This window comes from Pezoporus flaviventris, unplaced genomic scaffold (assembly GCF_033815535.1).
Source record: "Pezoporus flaviventris isolate CSIRO_AGI_PZ_B2104156 unplaced genomic scaffold, CSIRO_AGI_Pfla_v1 ptg000011l, whole genome shotgun sequence".
Taxonomy (NCBI): Eukaryota; Metazoa; Chordata; class Aves; order Psittaciformes; family Psittacidae; genus Pezoporus; species Pezoporus flaviventris.
The window spans coordinates 2,464,630-2,489,081 of NW_026892559.1; the positions used below are offsets into that span (position 1 = coordinate 2,464,630).

The 24,452-nt window shown below is 44.3% G+C and overlaps 1 protein-coding gene across 2 annotated transcripts in view; it reads right to left on the reverse strand.

The window, feature by feature from the left end:
- The window catches only part of GRAP2 (GRB2 related adaptor protein 2), a 110,840-nt gene extending 88,430 nt beyond the window's left edge, over nt 1-22,410 (reverse strand). The window contains exons 1-2 of one of the 2 annotated variants that reach the window (XM_061450780.1): nt 22,262-22,410; nt 21,775-21,837 (exon numbers count right to left, since the gene is read on the reverse strand). The gene's annotated coding sequence lies outside the window, so the exon portion shown is untranslated. Of the gene's footprint in view, nt 1-21,774; nt 21,914-22,261 lie in introns of those variants that run through there. The other variant, XM_061450779.1, reaches the window with a different exon arrangement.
- Between the last annotated feature and the right edge of the window lie 2,042 nt (nt 22,411-24,452).

Consider the following 24,452-nt stretch of genomic DNA (forward strand, 5'->3'; position numbering starts at 1 on the left):
GAAATGTATGATCATGTTTATGTTGAGCCATTTCCACTCTGACCAGTAAGATTAGAACATCCTCTTCCCCTATCTGCAATATATTCCTTTTTTATGACATTATTTTCATGTGCTGCCTTGCAGGTGTTGCTTCCTGCCTTCTAAAGACAAGCCAAACTACTTCACAAACAGGGGGCTTAAACAGGAAAGGAGATAATATTGCCTCAAACCCCGCTTCCTCTGTCAGCCTGAAGCCTCCTTCCAAGAAACAGTTAGGTGCAAGCACTCTGAAAGACAAAAAAAAAAAAAAGTCTGTCTTGATCTTCAATTGCTAGTCACAAAAGATGTCACAAGTCACCATCAAAACCCAAAGTCAAATCTTCTTTCACCCAGGAGCAAGGTTTCTGTGAAGGCCATCTACCTGACTTCTATACTCCATGCCTTTCAATCTTTGGGAAACACTGCAGTCAGCAATGCAATCTCAAGCCAACACCTTCCCTCAGGATGATGTGCAGCAGCTGGCAAGTTTCTCTACCTCCTCCAAGGCCAAGTGTGTTTACACAGTCCATGCTGCACATTCAGATTTCCTCATTCTCTCTGATCCCAGGGCTTGATGGATGAGAATTCCCCGATCACTCAGCTAAGCACATCAGCCCTTCACGATTCACTGTGTGTTATCAGCATCACCTTTTGTGCCGCAGGCAATTCTTACTGTCACCGTGAGTACAATATTGAATATGCTAAGCTGCTTCAACAGAATTCAGGATGTCCAGGGTTTAAGTAATTATTATAATTTAAATCATCATTATTCAACAGTAGGTCTTCTAAAAAGCTAAAATCTAATAAAAAAAACTAGTAACAATCATCTTTAATAGAGCATCTCAAAATCAGGCAACACATTGTGCATAGTTACTTAATTGGTTTTAGTGCTCTGCAGAGTCTCCAGCTTACTAACCACAAAACTAAAACTCTTCAGTTCCTCATACAACATGAGCAGCTTCATTAGGAAAACAACGAGCTTTTGCTTGACCCAGTCTCCTCTGTCAGACCCTTGGTCTTGAGGGAATTGAAACTTTACAGTTCTTCCTAGGCATTGAACAATTGCTAAGCTAAAAGCTATTGTTTAAAACATTTTCTGGGCAGGTCCATAGTCAGAGAGATGTCCTTGATCCGCATGAAAACAAAAAGGCATTTGTTTTGCTAGCCTGCCTGAAGAAGTGACTCTTGCTTTCACCTTGCCATGCCATACACTTGTTCACTGCTGGGGAATGGCAGTGGCACTCGGGGCATTCATGCTCCTGGGGGAGATGCCACTCTATATAGATAAATTTTTGTGTCCTACAAGTAGCTATACTGTAGCATGTAGGAAATCGTTTCAGAGCACCCTAGGGTGAACAACCACAGTGAAGATGCTGGAAGATGCACTGCATTCCAATTGATAAGACATTACTACCAACAAGAAAATACTAGGAATTTCCAGAATGAAAGAGAAGCCACGGCCATGGCAGAGCAGAGAAGTTTTGATCTCAAACAGACCACCTACAATAAATTATGCATCACACATAGTTACCGACACTTGGAATGATACAGTCAGAAAGCCAACATAGCTTGCTGCGAGAAGCTGACATGCAACAGTTCAAATATGCATATCTCCAAAATAGCTTTTAAATTAACAAATTGGTTTCTATTTTGTGAAAATATTAATGTTATTTTCATAAGCATAATGTAATTTAAAAATACTTAATATAACAAAGTGATTGCATTTTATCTGAATTCTCATGTGAGTCGGACAGTGCCTTGTTATGCGCCGGTATCTCCCAGCAACATGTTACCATGTAACAAGTAAATGGCAGATCATTGCCCACAAGGACTCTTTGTCATGTCTCCTAGTGAAAAAGAGCTGTAAAACTTTTCTAAAAGAGACATCATTGCGTTTCTTCACAGATGGGGAATTATGCCAGTTCCAGATGCACTCCTGCATCCCAAAGAAGGACTATACCGAACAGAAATAAATGGCTGCGGGGTTATTTCAAACCAGCATAATTAATTAGCTCAGAGGCTGAACACATCCCCAGCTGGTGCTAGGACGCAGAGGAAGGATATAAAGGTGGCATTCCCACTTGTGTAGTTACTCCTCAGTGTAATCTTCTTGTTGAGTTGCAAGGCAGTGTTCACAGGGATGGAGTAGAAGGTAAAACCCACAGGTAGGGAGAGAAAAAAAAACAAAACGTGAATCTTGAAATCAGCAGCTGCCCTGCCTGTAAGTCTGCACTGAGATATGCCGCTATTTAGTATGCTGTGGGCTGTTAAGTGCTTTCTGGTACATAGGTCAGGCCATCATCAAGCTTGGGACCGTGCCACAGACAGTGTGGCACTCTGTGACACGTAAGACGACATTGCACTTAGACTTTGAGGATGCTTTTTTCTGTAGGTGAATGGCTGCTCTCGAAAACAGAAACCAAATTCTCACTAAATCTGTAGGCACTTTTGCTGACAGCATCTCCCATTTAACTCTCATCCCTGTTTCCCTATTCTGATAGCCCCAGGCTTCCCTTCTTAAGAGGTGGATGTTTCATTGCTCTCCAGTGGCAGTCCCTCAATCCCACAGCTGTCACCAGTCAGTGGAGCAGCTCCACCTCTCTCAGATTGCATACTCCACCCTGGAGGTTATGAACATCAGTCGGAAGTAACCTGTGAAGTGCAGAACTCCATCCTTCCACCCAGAGCTGCAGCTAGAAGGTTTCTGCTGTGGCTGCTGCTAGCAAGTTGTCTAGAGCTTTTTGCATTTATAAGATATAAGCCCTATGGAAAGTTTGTGTGACAAGAACTCAGTCTTGCCTCCCTCTGAGCAAAATAAATCCAAGTAACCCCGTCAAAAGGGCAGGACACAGGGATTTGGTGATGTATGAAAGATGAAGAGCAACCAAGCACAAAGAAAATTACCCTGATGGTAGACCTCTCTCTTCATTCGCTGTTGAAGTAATGAGCTAGTCATGGTTGTGCAAAAAAACCACTCAGACAGCCTGTTCTTCAGCACACACAGTTTTCCCTTTCTCATCTTCAACTACTGGCAAATATTTTCGTTCAGTGTTAATCTTTCTCCATGACCCAATTTCCACCTCCTCCACAATTTAGGATATTTTGGCAGATGCCTGTAATTTTTATGAATTAAAGTCAATGTCAGAAGGAAAGCTGCTCCTCCCATCACTCTCAAAGAGCTGGAAATAAAACCCCATGTCTAAGGTTATAAAGCTTAATGCTCCATTTTAGAAAATGGCTAGAACAAGTTCACTTAGCAGCTCCATGTTAACACATGTTTCTAGAAGAGTTTCTGAATTCCCTCAAACCAAAGCAAACAACACAAGCTATATCTCAGTATCGTTTTCACAAACGACTTTGCCATAACAGCTTCAGTCTGCACACTCATTCTAGCACCAGTCCTTCAATGTTTTATATTCTTTCAGATAGATTTCTAACTGTAGAAGTCTTGAAACAGGATTTTTAAAGTCAATCTGTTTGCAAGCTGAACTAACTGTAGTTAGTTCAGAAAACAGTTTTGTGGTTGGAGGTGCAAAGCTGCAGAAACAGAAACACTTCATACCCATTCTTAGGAGTCTCATGAACTCATTGCCCTTCTTTTCTGGTTTCTTGTCCAAGCCAGTTATGGTTCCACAAAATGCAAGGAAAATGGCTTTCCCCAGTTGAACAAGAGCCTTGTCTTTCTTAACTACTTGTCCCCTTAAAGGCAGTAGTTTTCTCACTATGAATACTTTTGAAATCCATAGAAACCTTCTTCTGATGCCTGCAAATGATTCCTATGGCCTAATTTCAGTTCCTTTTTGATGTGAGGAAATACGAAAAGACTTAGAAATGGGGAAAAAGAGGAAAAGCTAAAAGACAGAAATATTTCCCCAGACTGTGTGATGGGACAGAAAGGCACAGATGCAAGCAAGGATTCCAGCTCTGCAACTTCTTTGAAGGGTTCCCTTCCCTTCTGCTCCTTAGCATAGTAAACCTCATTTGCAGCCATCGCTTTGAAGCTCTCAGAGGAATTGACCACTTTGGGATCCCTCAAGGCACTATAGTGGGAAAAATGATTACAGCAATGAGATATGTTTCTTCTACATATCTGTACCTTCCATATGCTTTCAAAGAACAGACATCACATTTTCAAATAAAATATGTATTTTTTAAATTCTCCTTTATTAGTGTTGCACTACAACTTTGGAAAAAAACCAGCGAGTCTTCAATACAAAATGAAGATTTCTAGACTCAAGATTAATTATGTTAATGGTCTAAGCATAACTAATCTCCTCTAACTCAGGCAAATTAGTGTTTCCATGTGGCTCATTAATCCCTGCCTCTTCAACTGAAGAGGCCATGCTTCATAGTACCAATGTATGCAAGAGAATAGCATGCCAGGAATATCTTGGGTTGCAAGTGCTGAGAACAGTAGAAGCATTGCCTGATTTTTATCTAGACATCTGAGGTAGTGTTTCATGCTCTGTCTGAAGCCCAGGGCTTACCACCAAACTCCGTGATCTGCTGCAATCTCACTGAGACTAGAACTGGAAATTTAAGGAATAGCCATGTGTTGTACATTGTCAGAGAAAGCTTCTGCCACCTGGACAAAGGAGGAAGGAACCGAAGTATCTGCAAATCTAATAACCTTGCCACTGCCATTCATTCATTAATAATAGTCAAGAACCACCTTGCTGACAGACCTTCACATATGGTTTCAGTAAAAGGGGACAACTGAGGAAATTTCTTCCCAATCCTTTCAGTCTTTCTTTAGAGGCTGGGCTGTCCTGTCCCCCGAGAAAGGAGCAGCTCAGCACTGAGCTCATGTTCATCTCCAAACCACCGCTGCCTATGTTTTACATGTTTGCAATGAGGATGTGCCTTGGTTATAACCCTCAGCTGTAGTACCAATGCAAGTTGTAGGCACGGGCCAGTCAAGGTGCTGCTTTGGACGGTGTAAAATTTACAGTATAATTAAGTCACACTTGATAGTTTTCAGTACTTGTATATGATCACACACACAATCTATGACAAAGCAAGGAATTGATTTGTTAGTTGTACTAGCCTTCAAGACCTAGCCTGGGTATCATCTCTCCACATAATCCCTCCTCATTTAAAATTACTTTTCTGCTCTCTTGAGGTATTTGATCCCCAAGGCCCAAGATCCTCAGTGTGGGTGCCACTGCTTACAAATCAATTGCTACTGTCACATACGATATTGATTCCTGCAGTGCACTGCCTAGGAGCAGCAGATGCAAAAATGCCAATTTCAATTACCAAGCAAACCGAAAAATTTATTTGCAATTAGATGACAAGAGGAAGATTACCACAAGTTATATTCTGGGAAAGAAAGAAAAAAGAAAAATAAATCAAATGTTCTTACTTCATAAAGATACAGAAATCCATATAGATACTAGATATATCCAGCTACATTATGCCTTTTTCCACACTGTTGAAATAATTCATATATACACATATAAATATATATACACACACAGTAGCACCACAACAACATACCGCTCTGAATGCAATTCAGACTAACGAAAGAGAAGTACAGCAGGGTGATTTTCCAGTGCATTCGGGCATTCCCTTGAACTCCCCTGTGCTCCACAGATTTTGATGGATTCTAACTGTACCCTTTTAATGGCCTCCATCAACACTGTCCAGATACCTCATTGAATTTAGCCTGACAAAATGCTCCCATGTGGGAAGTATATCTCAGAGAATAAATACAGGAGATGAGCAGAGCTGAAAGAATAGGTCCAAGAACCACAGGGTGGGGGATCCCTTGGCAAAGAATGAACCATATCTAGATCTCTCTGACATCACCTTCTTTTGGAGGGCAACCCACACTAGAACCGCATCATCTCCTGGGAAACAACTAAAAAGCAATTTCTTTTTCCTCTTCCATATTTTGGGTACTGCTCTGACAGTTTTTCAGCACTAGCTCTGCCTTCCCTTCAGAGCCCTGTTTCCCAGTGCCCAGGCTCAAAGGACCGTGTTACGCTATGCACCACACTCACTGCTGCAACGGGAGATCAGTGACCAGCCAACCTGTGGTGACTGCGCCACCCTAGAGAGGGTGACAGCAGCAGCAGAGGAGAACAAAGCTTCTCTGCCTTCGATCCAGCCAATATCTGCAGATGTGGCACATGGCTGTTCACCTTCCTATTCCTCCAGGTATGCCTGACCTGCAGCAGATGCGACTGCAGCTCACACAGGCTAACTTCAACAGAGATAACCACTGCAGGCAGTCAGGCTGCACAGACATCAGTGTGTGTGGCACAGACATCAGTGTGGACACCTGCAGAAGTGGCTGTGCCTCCATGTTCTCACAGATATTTCCTCTGTGGTTTAATCTGCCTAGGCTACCTCTGTACAGGCTGCAGCTTGGCTTTCTCATACTGGGTAGAGAAATCTCGGTTACGTTACAGCGTGCAAATCGATTGTAACATAACTGAGAGGTGGTGATGCTAGAGACACCAGTGACTTACTGACACCAGTGCACCAACCACTTCCACCAGCAGCGATGCACCAGCAAGAAGCATTAAGAATTGGCCAGTGCAGACACTGCCAGTGGGGATATCCTCTTGGTTCTTGACGTGGAGACATTTGCAGTCACTGCCTGTGGCTCTCATACCGAAAGCTTCTTCTATAGTCTCCTATTTCTTGGGGGAAGGGGAGACCGTTTCTGCATCTAAACTGCAGTACTAGGATGCGGGTGGGCAAAACAGTCAGATCCACAGAGGTTGCAGGGCATTATTTGGGGAGGACAACCCACTGAATTTCATGTTTTGTCTTATTCTGGAAGAGAAGGTAGGGAAAGCAAGAGAAAAGCAGGCTAGACACGCTTCAGCTCTTATTAAAGGAAAGAGTACTCCAGTCAGCTTTTACACAGCTTCTGATTCAGCTCCGAGCACAGCAGCAGGGGATGTGATGCAGTGCTGTGAAGGGCAACATCTGAGACACAAGAGATATAGAATACAATCTGCAAACCTTCATACTTTCCCTTTCTCTGCACTCACCTAACCTTCTCTCTCCAGTTTAGCAATATATTTCTGGCTAGAAGCTGATGCATAAGTGGAAAAGGAGATTGATTTCCTGCAGTGTGGCTTCCTTTTTAAAAATAACATGGCTTTTCTGGACTAGCAACATCAACAAGATGCACCTCTCAATAACACTTAGGAAAAGACAATATTTTCATGCTATTGCAGGTCCATGTGCTGGCCCCTGAACTGCAACATGAGTTGAAGTTATTTCTGAGACTGTTAAATCACAAGGAACATTTTCCTGAGTCCATTTTGCTGGAAAATTCTGTGCAGGACATTAGAGATCTAGCAGGGTCTGCATTTAGACTTCCATTTTTCTTAGAAGAAATCACTGGTATTGATTAAGACTGAATCGTATGTGCAGAAAGGATATCATTTACAATTGGAACAGGCCAGGTGCTGTTCCCAGTGCCACCAAAAATATTCCTACTACAGCCTTTCTGCAAAGGATAGAGAAAGCCCCCTTTTTTTTTTTTAGGGTCACTACCCTGGGTCTAGCTCTACAAAGGGCAGCTGACCTTTTTAGAAGGGTAATTCCTGCCTTTCTGTAGCTTGAAGTGAGTTCATTTAAAAAGCTAAATTGCATTTGCCTACCTATGTGCTTGACTGAGATTTATTCTACTGTATAAGAGTGTCAGGTTCCCAGGTCAGCTGGTGACATTATAAAGATGCAGAGAGCAGGTTAAGAAAGAAAATCTGCCATAGTCTTGCCCCACAGGTCTTGCCATAGGGGGCCCGGATCTATGGCTCATGGAGTATGACAGACAAGCCCTCATGGATTTCAGATGGCTTTGACTCAGACCTGTGTTAGCAATGTCACAGGTCCAAGGTTTTTCCATCAAACCCTGAGTCAGTTTTCAGCAGTCTAGCATCCTTGGTGGGGCCCCATGTCATGCTTAGTACTCTTCTGTCATATGCCTTTACTTCAAAACTGAAGACTGTTACCAGTTTTAATCAGCAGAAAGGGCAAGTTGAGTTTGTCTTTCTGGAATTACTCATACCTCAGATTGTGAAGTACACAAAAAACCCCTTGCTGATTTCAGATCAGAATATCCAAGGCAAGCAGGCTAACAGAGAAAAAAGCAGGCTCCTTGATTTTGCAGGAATCAGCAAAAGAAACCCCAGCTGTTGCCCAAGTGAGCAGTTCTAACCTCTGCAAGGTAAAAGGTCAATCCTACAAAGTACAAAACATGCTCCAAAAGTTAAAGAAATAGCAAAAGCTTCTTAAACAAGCACCTCATCTTGCCAGGACTGTTTTGGCATGCTGCAATCGCCAAGGGTGCAGGCTGGGTCAGAAGGCTGTTTCTTGACTATAAAAGCAAACAGCTTGGCTAAGAGAGTTTACAAAATCCACTGGCTTCTTGGGCAGTAGCCCATCAGTCCCCTGTCAGGGGAGAAGGGCTCAGACAGAGCTCACTAAATTCACAGGCAATGCTAAGAGAGCATGTAATCAGTTTGGACCCAAGTAGCTTAGCTACTGGTGTGTAACATTAGCTATGTGCAAGAGTGCAGTCCAAACAAGTGCCAGCTCTCTTAACTCAAGTGGCAGGGCTTATGCAGTTGGGGAACCTCAGTCTCTCTTCCACAGCCCAGCACCACCAGACTATGGTGCACTTTTTGGATGGGATCTTGAAGTGGGCTTTACTGTGGTCCAGACTCTGTTCTGTAGAAATCCAGTCAGGCATGGATCAGAAAAGTTAGGTAAGTGCTGGATGTTCTGGAAAATTCTACCTGTACAGTCTTCAAACAGAGAATATTGCAAAAGTTCTAAGAGGCCTTGCCAAATGCTTAAAAAACGTTTCCTAATTTGATCTGAAGTCACACTTTATGTCAGCTTATCATCAAGGATTCTGGCAAAACAGTTTCTAAAGAGATAAAGAAGCATTTGCAGAAAACAAATAACACAGTTGCTATTAGAGTTTCATTCCAACAAAACATCTTTAAATTGCCAGAAATACGGTTTATTGGCCACACATCACACAAACAATCAAGAGAATGGACTTTGTTACTGAGGAGATTTAGAAGGCTTCAAAATTGGATGCAAAGCTGGTTAAAATCATTACCACATAGACATTGCCAATTCTTCGTGCTGTATGCGCATGTACACAAGTTGTATAGTCACAGGGGCTTACTTGCTGAGGGAAAGTATAAGAAAATATCCCACTTTTGTAAAAATATTTACTTCAGAGTCATAATATGTTCTTCTGACAAGGAGGGGTTACACTATACATCTCTCGCTATACCAAAATTCGGATATTGCCGCTCTTATAAAAGCTGGTCTCTGACAACATTCAAGTTATTTCAAAGCACTTGGCATATTAGTAGCACACAAAGTGTTAGCAAGAGTGTGACAGTTATTGCTAAATAATCTGTGTAGCTTTGTCAAAGAGCAAAAGTTGCAGATGGACAGCAGCAAAATCTTAATACAACATGCTTCATGTATTTGAAAGTGAATAATATCTTCAAATCCTCTCTCTCAGCTGTGTCATCTCCTTGCAAAACAAACTTCACTAATACTGGTAGTAAACCTTTTTGCTAAGGGAAGAGGCTCTTCTCATAAGCTTTACTTCTAACAGGGTGAGCAACCCTCAGTCATAACACAGTCTGCACTTGTCCCCAACTACGCAAGTTTAACCTTTAGAGTTTAACCTTTAAAACATACTGTTTAATTCCTGTCTAAGGAGCAAACTTTCAAGGTTGTATGGCTTCAAGCAAAGTCCATTAGGGAGTCGTTTGCAAGGCTGAGTGATTCAGAATTCTTGCCTAAAGACCTGCACATTATCTGTTTGATATACATGCATTGGTAGGCTCAAGACAAACATGATATAGAGGCAAAATAGTCTACACTTGCTTTCCCAGTGTCACTTAGAAATGCTTCATTTAGCAAGACTCAAATCTATTTCCTTAAGCCTAAGGACAGCCTGAAGCCTTTGTCTACCCTAGAAAACTACAATTTATTTTCTGGGACCACATAGCAAATATTCTTTGTTCACAGAGCCTTCTTAGTTATGACCAGACCCACAGTAGACAATAGTAATGCATATTGACAAAACTGATGTCTGCGGAGCCTTAAAGTTCTGAGAAGCAAGTCTACTCACCTGGCCTACAGCTAGCCACAAATACAAAAGAGTTCAAGGGATCTGAAGAAGGTTATCACTCAGTGAAAGACACAGCTTTTCAAAACAAAAAAGCTCACATTTTAGAAATAACACTTCTTGGGTGAGTTTGATGGGTTGGGGTTCAGACTGGATGAAGATGATACATTTGGATTTTAGGTTTAAAAGAATAAAATAGAAATTACAAAAAACCTCAGAGTATTCTGGCATGAGTTAAGAGATGCCCATGCCTGACCTTTGCAAGCTGCCAACTGATTGGACTGCATCTAAACCCAAGTCACAATACTTTGAAACTGAAGCTTTCCATGGCTGTTTTGTAGCACCAACCATCTGACAGTGAGCTGCCCTTGGATCATCACAGGAGATGTATTTGCCCATCATTGGCTTGAACAGTGGTACCTTAGGCAAACCAGAGGTTTATACATGGGCAAGTAAGCCAATGGCCTTACACAGAAAATCAATGGTCACTGAAAATATTGCTTTCACATTGGAAGACACACTGGTACTATGGGGTGCAGTGAACTGAGCTCACTCAGGGCTGAAATAATGGAAGAACTCCGCCACGATGGTTGGGTGCGTGTCTGAACCCACTCCTAGCAACCCAGGCTAAGAGTCCCAGCATGGCACTCCCTGGTGCTACCAGTGTGGGGAAGGCTTTCCAGCTCAGGCCCCCAAACCACAAGAAAAGACAGTGCCTGGGTCCAGAGAGCGAAATGTGTCTGTATTTGTGAGAAGCACTGCCCACAGTGAGAATAATCTGCTCACCAGGTGACAGAGCACTGCCTATGCAGTGTCACAGGAGCAAGGGCAATGGTATGTTCTCCTCCATATCCACCAGCTGAGCAGCACTGTGACCCTTACATTCAGGAGCTCCAGTCCCACGGCAGGTCCTGGAAGCTAGCCTGCAGACAAGAGTTGACTAAGTGAAATTAAAGACTCAGCTTCTTTGCTTTGCTCTGCCCTGCTGGCCTCCTTGCCCCCTCCCTCGGTAATGCAAAAGGACACTCTTTGAAGGCCAGGTGCTCCTGACAGCCAGTGACATGATTTACATTTCTACAGCACATTTCACATTAATGGATGCCAAAGGACGCTTCAAACCATCTTTCACAGAGAAAGTCTTATGTCCGAGTTATGATAAAACACTGCAGCACAAAGGTATCGCACAGTAGCCTTGTGACAAGCGGCAAAGATGAGTATCAAAGATAGCTGCAAGGGGAGTAATGGTATTGAGAATGCAGTTTCTCCCATTGGTTCTGGTCAGAACATCAGAATCAATATCATGCTGTTCTTACAAAGGATAGAACAGAGATTTTCATAGCTAGAAGTTTTTCTGCCTCATAAGACAATGTGTCCTGGAGCCAAAATCATACAGAAAAACTGGAATTAGTAATAAATCAAAAATAAATGAGTTCAATTTACTGGGTCAGTCTTCACCATGACCTATATCATAACCTGTGTCTTCCCTTCAGCACTCTCTCAACAGGCTTGTAATGACTTCTGATGAGATCCCAACCCAGCTCAAGGCAACACGCTTGATGCAGAGGTCTAATCCTCTGCCAATATACGCTGACAAGATGTCGCTGAAGCTGATGAAGTGGTATCAATTTACAGCAGCCGAGGATATGTCACATAAGGTAATCAGACTTTAAAAGAAGTGTGATGGCATGAGTCCTAAACATTTTCAAAACACTGCTGTCAGAACAGATCTCTGAGTACAAACCCCTTCTCTGAGAAGTCGTCAGAGACCCAGATGGGTTGCTGGTTTATTTTATCCTGCCTGGAACACTGTGCACCCATCTCTCCTCCTTTACAGTTATTATTATTCCTGTACCCTAAATCCCTACTCACAGGAGTCTCTGGTATCGCATCAGATAGAAAGCTTGGCTTAAAACTGGCCAAATACTTTGCTGAGCTTTCCCCCCTCCCCCCCAACCTTGTTTGCTAGAACTTTAGCTTAAAATATTCATTTTTCATTGTGTCTGTGAAATACCAAGTTTCAAAAGAGAAAGAAAAACAACCTGTAAAAGGCAATTAATAAAATATGCCAGTGCTCCCCAAACTGTTCAGGACACTTTATTCTACAAGCCGTTGAGACAGAACAGCAGCAAAGCTGCTAAATAGCATGCAACAAAGCAAAACGCAGGGAAGGGCAAAATAATAACCTGCATTTTTTAGCATCTTTCATCCAAAGTGCTTTACAGACATACATGCATATTATACAGGGATCATTAATCTAACTCTGAGACATAGCTGGCATCACATCACAACTAAATTGTAAACCACCACATAATAAAACTATGTAGCACAGTCAGAGAGGGAAAATGAGGAGTAACTGGTCCAGCTTATTATAGAACAAATGCCAAGTCAGCAAAATTTCTCTAGTTGAAATTTAGTGGAACATTGAGGATTGCATTCAAACTCATGTGGAAGATGTTATGGCATCACTAACAACTAAGTCTTTAGTTTACCTCTAAATGAAAATATAGTACCTCTGGCAGCCAAATGCCTTTACCATATTAGGCCCTGGTGTTAGCCGGTAAGTCATCAACCTAAGTTCATCGATCACCTGCACTTCCTCAGAGCGACTCCAAGATGAGTGTCAATCAGTGAAGCTCAGTGAATACTTCTCAAGATCCACTATGATCATAGGCTCAACACAAAACTGCTTCTAGCACTTCTGCTGGGCCAGGAGCCCTGAGCATGGTTTCTGAGAGAGGTCAGTCAAGTCCCAGGATGCACTCGCTTACTCCAAAGTCTGTGGTCAACAGCATTATGGAAGTGAAGTCCCTCAGATGCCAGTGTGACTGCATGGAGCTTGGAGGGATTATATTTCTGGTTGTGGACCACGCTAGCTGACACTTGGAAATTTGCAGAGGTTCATCCAGGAACTACAGTTCTAATTACTATTATTCAAACAGAAACTCTCTTCAATTCTACATCACAAAATGCATGTTACAGACAGAAGCCTTGCTGTTAGGTGGCTCTTCATTTTCCTCATTATCTGCATATGCCCAGCTCTCACTGCTTGCATCATAGCAAATTTCACATGTTCAAATGAGCAGCATTTTATTCAGAAATTTTGGTGATGGATACCTGCGGGAGTCATCTTTGCTCAAAAGCCTTAATTCCCGTTGTTTGCTGTTTCAAGCCTCGAAGTGCATGAAGTTGTAATTGGTTCATGACTGGAAACTTTCCTTTGCAAATAAAGGCTAGAAACATTAGTGTAACACCATCTTTGATACCGCAGAGCCTAAACCTATGCCACAGACCAAGGGTAATACGCCTGCACCGGGTCTATTACCTTTATTACAGAGAACTGTTACTGGCTCAGAGCAAGCTACATCCCCTGCTGAAGCAATATCACTTTCTGCCACCTTTGTCTCTGTCCTTGCCTTCTCCAACTTTACAGCACAATTTCAAGAAGGCTGCAGGCATACTTGATTATTTTCTTCACACCGTCTGTTTCTCTTCCTTATTCACACACACATGTATCAATAAAGAGACAGTTTTCTGTGGTTAAAATTATATCCCCAGACATTTTAGACCTGTAGCCAAAATAGATTTGACTAATCTGAATTCACCTTTGCAGGCTAAATAAGGACATGGGAAGGTGCTGGAATCAAAGCTATTGCAAGCAAAGACTGGAAATCTCCAGCTATGTCTTAAGAGACTTGATCTACAGATAAGAGAGTCCTTACAATTTAAGGAAGAAAAAGGACAGTACTGAACAACCACTGTGTTATTATTTCCAAGTCCTCCTATAATTTCTCATCTCCATGTGTCTGTTTTGTCCTAAAATCCACCTTTTTCCAAGCTATTTACTGTGGTATACCAGCCTGAACACAGAAAATACCTCCCCAAACTGGGGAGCTTAGTGGGACAAACCCAAATCAGTCAGTCAGTCAGCACCAGCTGATAAGCAATAATTCAATACAGTCTATTCTGCAGTCTCTGGCCCTAGGACACTAATCCAGAGGCTAATAAAGCAGTAATCCCTTGCTGATCCGCAGGCTCCATTTCCCGTGCTCAGCCCCATGTCATTATTCTGGATTATATCTGCTTCTGCCACCCTCAATCTCCCTTTTCTCCCTGCTCCCTCACCTTGTGACATCCTCAAGTGTGAAATGATAATAGTCACCTTTCAGGAGCCACCTAACAGAGCTGTTTGTCTTTAGTTATTTCAGCCTTGTCTCCTGAATCATTGCTATCCCAAAGCACAGACTATTTTGTTGCCTTTTTGAGTTGCTGGAGTCAAGCTTGTATCGGAAAAGCCCCTGATGCTGCTAGATGGGAGTTGCTGAGAGCCAATATGGAGAGCACCATCACCTGCAAAACCCCCAACCCGATGTACAGGGTGTAAAAATGAGTCAGCGCGAGGTTCTGGTTACAACAAGACAGCCCCCATTTACTCATTCATCTGGAATGGGAAGCAGTAAGTCAAGCCAACCTTCAATAAGATCAGCCAGCCTTCTAGTTCACTTAATCTTCCTGTAAACATTGCTGGCAGCCTCAAGGAAGGAGGAAGCAAGGAAAGGAGATGTGCATGTCCCTGGAAAAACACGGGGCTGCTGTTCCAGGAAAATCCCTTTACTCAGTTTGGCCTCCCTGTGGCCACTACCAGATGCTATGGAGAGGGTAAGTGATGGAGAAGCATCGATCTTCTGTGTTAGTCCTGCCATGCACCAAAACCTAGAAACTGGCTGAGGAACTGAATCATAGGGTTTAAAATACTATCAGTAAATATTATTATGCATTCCGAAACCTCTAGATTTTCTCAGTCACTTCTCTCATGTCCAGCCCAAATGGATCCTGCAGACATCCTGCTTTTGGTGCTGTTCTGGAGCAGGGAATTTGTTTTACAGTGTGCTTTCACTTAGCAATGATGTGAGGCTTAGGTCCGAGCTTGCCATCTTTTAATTTAAACAGTTGCCCTTTGAATAAGGTGCTGTATTTTAGGTATCCCAAAGAGGACAGGGAAAAGCTGAAGTGCTGTTTCCTTCCAGCCTTTGAAAAAACACACCTATGACCCACCTCTAGAGTTCACACCAAGAGCAAGAGTCCTAGAGAAAACAAAAAAGGAGCCTTAAGAGGATATAGGAAAAGATATATCAAATGCTTCCATCCAACATGCATCAAGTTGTAGGCACAAATTATTTGCTTTTAGCACGTATCTCAGGATGTCAAAGGCTTTTACTAGCAAAACAAGTTGCAGGGTATGTTACTGTGTAGGTTGTCACACAGTCATGATGTCTCCCCCTTGATTTAGGGGAAAAGAAAGGTTCCTCATCTTCCACATGGACATAACTTTACTCCAGTTTTTAAAAATAAACCAGCACTTAAAATGGTCCGTGTGCTTCAAATCACAAACAGATTAGTGAAACACAATGGAGCTGCAGTGCTTGCCCTGGTTGATAAAGTGTTTTTTAAAGGGAACCAAGCAGCTGACTACAGTGCTTATTTTCCATCTGTCCTTCCTGCATCCCTTTCATCTTCCCCACTCTTCAGATGCCAAAGAAAATGGACACACTGTGAATATCAACAGGTTGGGGTGTTTCAGCTGCTGCTTTTCTCCTGGCTAAGGCCGAATAGAAATGCAAAAGCAAGTACACAAGTCATAAGAAACAGAACTGCTTTAAAGATTCACAAGGCACAGAATCATAGAATGGTTCGGGTTGGAAAGGACCTCAAGATCATGAAGTTCCAACCCCCCTGCCATGGGGAGGGATGCCTCACACTAAACCATGTCACTCAAGGCTCTGCGCAGCTCGCCCTTGAACACTGCCAGGGTGGATCTCTAATTGGAGCCATCTAATGGGATCCATGGGATCCAGGGATGGACATCTCTAATGCCACATTCACAGTGTCTGTGTATAAAAATTACCGTAACTATAAAACCTCATGTCTAAGAGGCCTCCATGCCTCAGTGAGGCTTTTCAGAGCTGTCCATTAGAGGTCACTAGCACTCAGTCACAGCCGGAACCCGGCCCCTGCCGATGAAATCCCAGGCATCAGACCTCCCCCCAAATATTTTATCCCCAGCCAAAGAGAACCAAACAAAAAACACACCCTTCTTTACGCTATTGTACATGAGAAGAAAACCTTAGTGGCAAAAATTGAGCTTTGGAAAAATAGGTGCACATGCATTTGCCACAGGTTTAAAGGAGGGAGCATGGGGAACCTACGAGCTGCAGGGTCAAACATTCCCTTGCAGTGATCAGAGCAGCCTCATCCAGCACTCTCAGCACCAAGCTCAGAGAAGTCACGACTTCTCAGACAAAGGCAAAGATCTAGGCAGGCAAGCTATGCCCTAAGTATAAAAACTTCCAGGCAATTTATGATTTGATTTCAGCTGCCAAAAGACTAACTGCAGAAGAGAAGCAGACTGCCATCCATGGCATGGGAACTGGACACTGCCTCTCCTCCCTTGGTGACCTGGGGCAATCTGGGAGCACAGGCATCTGATGTAAAGGGACATCACAACATATCATAGCTTTTGAGAAAAACAAAACAAAAATGCCAGAACACCCCCAAGTTGCCATTTATTTGCTGTGCTGCAGCTGATAACCTGCCCATTAACACTGCAATTACATTGGATCCCAAAGCAGGTGGGCAATTCATCAGCCAGCTGCATCCCTCCTACACACCACCATTTCCTTCTGTCCTGCAATGAGGAGGATTTCCCTGCCGAGCACACAGGACCCCGACAGCTCCATCCACAGAGCTCCCAGCTACCTGTTGACCCTCAAGATGACATGCCTGTATTTGATGGCACTCTTGTGGAAGGAACACAAGGGCTGTGATGGAGCCGTGCTGCTGCATCACTGTCTGAAGATGTAAAATTCAGGCTGTAACCTCTTATGATCCCACTGCCCACTCCTCCCTCCGAGAGACCAGGCCTCTGATGGCAACCCCTCCTCATGGCCACCTTGCATCTATCCAACTGTTCCTACGCTGGTAATAGCTTCTGCCCTTAAGTACCCAGCTAGCTCATTTGAGATTACGGTCACAAGGACAGCATACGTTTGCTGCATCCCTGTCTATATGCTCTTTATGATCGCTGAGCAGCATGAAGATGCAGTGCACAGAAGCAGCAGGGGACCAGAGGGGAAGTATATTTGAGTGCTGACTAGGCCATCCTCCTGATGAAGGACAACTACAAGCCAGGATTCATCATCTGCAGCTGCTCCCTTTTAACCACTTATGATAAGTATATACAGAAGGGAGAGGAGAAATCATGAAATTATCTGTTATTTTTTTTTTTGCAGCAGGTTTTCTTCCAGAGAAAAGGACCGTCTGACAGCCACCCAGGTGGCCTCCAGCCCGCTGTTTATACCTAACTGGCAGAGGCACTCCGAGTTTGCATGTAAACACTGCTCAATACTATATTGATTTTTCTGACATGGCACTGGCAGATCCAAACTGAAGGCCAAAGATGTTAGACCAGGCCACTCCCAAATCTCAGCCTGGCGTTCACGGCTCCGTGTACTGTTGACCTGGGCTTGAGCCTACACAGTAATTAAACCCAAGAGGCTTAATGCCTCCACTGTAAAGATTGCTACCATCTGACACGTCACTACTACTAGTCAACCTGCTTCATTAACCAGACTCCCGAGGGGCCATGCAATAAATCTGCCTTTGCTTTGCATTCACCTCCACCCTAGTCACTGGCTGCAAGAGGAACCGTATCTCGGTAAGCTTCAGCTTATGGATGAGATCATAAAATCGATTAGGTTGGAAAAGAACTTTAAGGTCATCAAGTCCAACCATTAACCTAGCACTGACAAGTCCAACACTAAACCATGTCCCTAAGCACCACATCTGCACGTCTTTTAAATACCTCCAGGAATGGCAAATCAACCACTTTCCTGGGCAGCCTGTTCCAATACTTGACAACCCTTTCAGTGAAGAAATTTTTCCTAATACCCAATCTAAACCCCACTTCATGCAACTTGAGGCCGTTTCCTCTTGTCCTGTTCACTCGTTACTTGGGAGAACAGACCAACCCCACCTCACTCCATCCTCCTTTCAGGCAGTTGTAGAGAGCTATAAGGTCTCCCTTAGCCTTCTCTTCTCCAGACTAAAGCCCCGTGGTTCCCTCAGCTGTTCTATATCACACTTGTCCTAAAAACCCTTCACGAGCTCCGTTGCCCTTCTCTGGACCTACTGCAGCACCTCAATGTCTCTCTTGTAGTGAAGGGCCCAGAACTGAACACAGGATTCGAGGTTCAGCCTCACCAGTGCCCAGCACAGGGGGATGATCACTGCCCTGGCCCTGCTGCCACACTATTGCTGGTACAGGCCAGGACGTGATTGGCCATCTTGGCTGCCTGGGTACCTGGTAGCTGGCTTGTGTTCAGCTCCATCAGTCAGCACCCCAGGTCCTTTTCCACTAAGCAGCTTTCTAGGTGCTCTCCCCACACCTGTGGTGCTGCATAAACCAAGTGTAGGACTGGGAACTTTGCCTTGTATAACCTCATACTTTTGGCCTTGACCTAAAGTGCCTGCCTGTTCAGATCTCTCTATAGAGCCTTCCTACCCTTCAACAGATCTACACTCCCACCTTACTTGGTGTCATCTGTAAACTTGCTGAGGGTGCACTCAATCCTCTCATTCAGACCATTGATAAAGATATCAAACAGAGCTGGTCCCAGTACCGAGCCCTGGGGAACACCACTGGCTGCCAGCTTTCTCTCCACATCTTTAACTCAGGCCCCAGGGAGGCAAGAGACTTATCCTAAAAAGTGGGTCCAGCCTGCATGTTGGGCTATTCCCTTCAGAAGGGAGTCTGCTACAGAAATGAGCCGTCATTTTTTCTAGATGGAAGCAATTTTGACGCAGGACATAAGCTGACTAAACCTCAGTGACATGTCCAAGCTAGATGAACTATCATCCTCATTATTGCTCAGTTCCACTTGCAGAGCTTCGTATCTATAATGCAAGGGCACCTTGAGATGTGGCACAGCTGAAGCAAGACCCAGCCAGAATGGATTCACAGAAGAAAGAGACGGTTTAATTATTAAAATAAGGTATAATACTAACACTAAAAATAATAATAATTTAAAGGGAAATAAGAAAGATAACAAAGAACCCCAATAAACAGCAGTGATGCACAATACAACTGTTCACCACCTGGTAACCGATGGCCAACCATTCCCCAAGCAGCAATAGGTCCTTCCCAGCCAACTCCCCCCAGTTTCTACCAACTCCCTTCAGTTTCTATACTGAGCATGACATGGCATGCAGTATGGTATGAGATATGTGGGGAGGAATACCCCTTTGGCTAGTTTGGGTAAGGTGTCCTGTCTCTGCTCCCTCCCAGCTTCTTGTGCCCCTCATCACTGGCAGAGCATGAGAGACTGAAAAGTCCTTGATCAGAGTGAGCATTACTTAACACACAGATGTCTTAGTTGTTGCTATCAGCATTATTCTCAGGCTAAAGCCAAAACACACCACACCACCAGCTACTAGGAAGAAAATTAGCTCTACCCCAGATGAAACCAGGACACCCACTTCAGGAAGGGGAGGCAAAATACTTGAGTTTGTTTTGCTCCTTCTGTTCTGAGCTGCGCATTCACTTACACAGCTCTTTATTTTCTTGGGTTTTTTTTAAGGTTATGAACACAGAAGCATGTTCTTGATCTCAAGGCTGCATTTGCCAAACCTTTGAAACTGTCCTCAAGGGGAAAGCTGGGCAGACTGCTCTGCTGAACCCTGTGGTCTGGAGAAGACACAGGCAAGCTTACTTTGTTGAACAGTGAGGATCAGGCCACAGGTTTGTTCTGCCCTCAATAGCTACCATGATATTTGGATTTTGGGAGGAAGACAGGCTCCCACTGGAGGAGCAGGTGAGGCAGCTGCTCTTGGGTAGCTTCCACAAGTTCTGAGCTAGAAAAGCCTTAGCCCCAAGGGTGTCTTCTCTCCCACAAGAGGGTGGCAACAACTCTCCAACAGGCTGAAATACAGCTCTTTCAAATTCCCACCCTTACCTTGTGACTGACAAGCAACTTCCCCTACTCCCTAGTCCTCACTGGACATCACCCAATAGGTTTTTCCACCTTCTCCCCAGCTGTGGATTCCTCTGTGAGCACAGGTATTTTGTGTAGCCTCCAATGGATGCCGATAGCTGTGGGTGGGAGGGTGGCTGGGCATGAAGAGAATCCCTTCTTAGAGGCTCAGTGTCTTGAAAGAGTTCTCCTCAAAGGGAGAGAGCAGTACAAGCACAGGATTGTCCCTCTCAGTCAGCTGATTTGCCTTAGCTCTATCCAAGTGAGTGGGAGAATGCTGTCTGCTTGCATTAAAGCAGCTGCACTGTTGATAAGCTGCAAACAGGCAAGGATTTCACTTGAGGAAAAGCATAAAGCATGGCAGGAGAGGAGAGAGTCTTTTAAAACACTTTTGTCTTTTGATAATCACAATAACAAGACCTCTGGTGGAAAATCTATACCTAGTAAAAAGTTTAACAAGTCCAAGGAGATGTTCAAGGCTACTGAGACCAATTGGTGAGAGCCTGAAACTTGCTCACCAGCCCTCAATATGTTAAATCACAATATACACAAGAGAAGAACAGGGCCCAGAGCTCCACAGAGTTACAAAACCATTGCTGGTGGGAGGATCAGGTGAAAGCTCTTTAAGCTGGTGGTAGCAGCAGCCATTATTTTTGGGGGAGGAAAGAAAAGGAAGCTGTTTGGAATAGGCAAATGCAGAAAAAATGTCTAAATCAATCTTGCAATCAGCGAGGCTGGCCAGCCTGTTGTTTCCATGGTAGGCATTTCCACCAGGAGCTTAAAGCAAATGGTGAGGGCAGTTTTGATGGAGGGGTGCAGAGAAGGACAGGGGCAGCAGGATGGGAGAGGCCGGCAGGAAGCCAGGGAAGCACTTCCCACACAATGCACAGCAAATTAAGGGAGAGATTTGGCTGCAGAGCACAGGCTAGGAGACACAGACTAAGAGCGTTGGGCAGCTGTTTTCAGAGAAACAGGACTTTATGTTCCTTGTCAATAAAGAAAACTGCACCAAGGACAAACTTTGCCCATTATCCATTACTTATCAGCACAACGCCTGCACTCCTGAGCTAGTTGCTCAGGTGTGGAGCTGACATTGGCTGCTGGAAGGGTTTTGGGGGATGCTGCCTCGCCTGCAGCAAGCACCACAAAGCAAACCCCAGCAGGAGGGCTGGTAACAGCATCTCCAGCTCCAAGCCCAGGGCACACAGGATCAAAAACACAGGTCAACAAATACATAAGAGTAGTTGGAATGTTCTACTCTCAGCCCTACTAGCTCAGGCATCCCCACCTCTAAACCCCTCTGAGGCCACTGGCACAAACACACACGCAGGGGCTTTGTCCCCTCTTACCCCACTAAAAAGACAGTCCCAGCACAGCAATCCCATGTCCTGGTCATACACACATAATGCTTGGAAAACCCCTCACATTGCTACTACTGCTTCAGCAGCCATCCTCAAGCTTCTCGGAAAATACTGTAGCATGTGCAATAGTGCATTTCAGTCTCAGCAACAGCAGGAGGAAGATGCAGCAACAAGGAAGGAGACTGTCAGCCCCCCCCCCCCCCCCATCACCACCCCCATCACACAGGCAGACGTACAAACTTACCTTTCACTCCTTCCTTCACTAACTGTCTTATCGCCATAGCAACTGTAATCCTAGGTCATACAGCTAGGAAAAGAATAAAAATACAGCACAAATGAAGATATACACTATCGCTAAACACAGCCTCAGTGGTAGAATCTGATTTTCATTAGAGGCATAACAGTGGTTTTGCATAATTATACATATATTAATGCCCAATACGCCCATCTTCGGTTAAAATTCATGAATTCAGTTCTAAATAAAAAGCATTGCTCATTGCAGGCTAATTTTTGGATTTATTTTTAAAAAAAGAAAGTATTTCTAAAGGCTGAAATCATACTTGCACAGCTTTTTCTTAATCCTGAGATTAGCAGGGAGAGGAAAACTCGAGGATTAAGTAAACTCTCAAGTAGAAATACAGCATGAAACAGTAACTGGAAATTTTGCTACTTTTACAATGTGAGGAGTGAGCAATAAAAATCCCCCGAAGTGGCCAGATGCTGAAGCATACCTGGAGTTGAGACCTACAGGAAAGCATCTTGCAGCCTTTCCTTTGGTGCTTGCGGTGAAAGCGATACAGCAGTAGCATACCATGAAGCAATGTACTGCTGTAAGTGACTGAGCATAGGTTTAGCTGGCGCCGGAATTCACTACACAGCTTGAGGTCACCATTTACAAGAGCAGGCTTATTTACTCTGATGGCACAGATACAAGGTAGCAGCACGAAGGGACAGCCCCAGCCAAAGAAGCCCTGCGATGCAGTGAAACCCTTTTTACTTGCTCCTGCTACTTCAGGTTCCTTAATTACCCACTACATGCAAATAGCCTGAGGTTGGTACCCTGTGACTTTTTATTACCAGGTTTCCAGGTGTGCCTCATCTGAGTGATGGGGAGCTCTTGGTGCTGGTCAGACCCCATCTTCCCTGGTCCTATGTGTGGGGCAGTGACTGGAGGGTGTTTATTGTTACTTCAGGTGGCAGGGAACTCACATTGAGCTCCTGCATCGCAAGCAAGCACACAGCAATAAAGATGCTCACAAAACCCTGACCTAGTGCATGCTGGTCTTGATATGAAAATAAATGCAGTGTCCTTAGGAGATGCCTCTTATTCAATTGTATTGCTATCCTAGCCAGGGAACAAAGGGAGAAGCTACTACCTGGGTTTGTCTCTGCAGAGGCTTATTTGATTCCTCACTTACAGAAAAGGCAAGGAGGACTAGGACAAAAAGAGGGTTTGAGGGAAAGGTTTGGGGCTGGAGAATGGGTGAGGGAAGGAAAAAGAGAGAGATGGCAAAACAAATGGAAAGACAGAAAAAGAGATTCAGAGAAGTCTGATCTAAACAGCAACAGAAATCCCTCATGGCTGTCAATCTACGGCTCCTCTCCTCCTTGTGCTGTCATTAGTGCACAGTGGGAGGAGGAGAGGCTGAGCACAAAGCTCAGCCAGTGTGGGGGAGAAAGCTCCCTTCTCATCCAGATTTCTGAAGGCGGGAGAGGGAATTCACTGTCTCTGTGTCCAAGCCTGTGTGCACCTCGACCAACATCTTATCCTCCCCTCTGCAGCAGGGAGCCCTGGCTGACATGAACCTATGGGATGTGCAGCAAACGTGGCCCCTTCACTCACCCAGCGAGCATCTCCTGACCTGCCCACACACCCGGGCCCTGGAAGTCTACCTGTTCATGACAGTAAGAGAAATAGCAGTTTGCTTCAGAGGCCACAGGTTGCAAATAGATTAAACATTTTTATTATTACTGTTATTATTTTTAATAATGAACATTGACCAGTGGTTCACTTGTGCTTGCTGTGTCTGTCCTCCCCTCCCAGGTGCTGGCCCAGACAGAAAAGGTGCTTTTTAGAGCGGTTATATAGGGCCTGACAGATGATCCCACTGGACACTGATCTGTGTACACAAGGCAACTCTGACCTTCCCAGACCATGTGTTCTGGGGAGGCGAGGTGTGTTGCAGAAGTGTTCTGTAGGTATGCATGGGGTAATCCGTGAACACGATCCTGCCAAGACTACCTCATCCTCCTGCCTGAACAGAGAGCAGTGCATTGCTAAAACATCCAGAAAAACAGGGAAAGTGTTCAAAGCCCTTTGAGGTAAAATTCGCTGGCGAGGACAGGACAAGCATTGGGATATAGCAGCTAACCTGTACTGAAGATCTTCTCTGAACTGGTGAAGGAAACAAAACCAGCTGCTCCTCTGACTTCTCTGCAATTACCACCTCTGACTGCCACAAAAAATGCATGGGCCACAAAACGGGGAAATAATGAGGCAGACGGGGACTTCAGATGGAGGAACAGAGTCAAAGAGTAAGATGGATATGAGACATGTTTCTGTGGCCATCAGTGGTACAATTGTGGTGGGTGAAATTGTCCCAGCCTACTTTCATTTCATGCCAGTCTGGCTGCAGAAAACAGTGAAACTACCCTAGCACAAACCTGTGTGGTCCCATGTCTCAGGTGCGCTTGGGAAGCTCATGCTGAAGCCTTTTCCTTTCATCCTTTCACAAATGCATGCCTCAAGTACCTCTGCCAAAGCAAGCTCATGTTTGCCTCCACAGCTTACTGTGGTCTACAGCCCTATGGGCTGAATTCAGCCTTGCCTGACACTTGACACTGCCTCCTCACCCTGTGCCCATCACCCTGGGCACTGGCATGCCCTGAGCCTGCTTCGTGGGCACAGACCACATGCAGCCA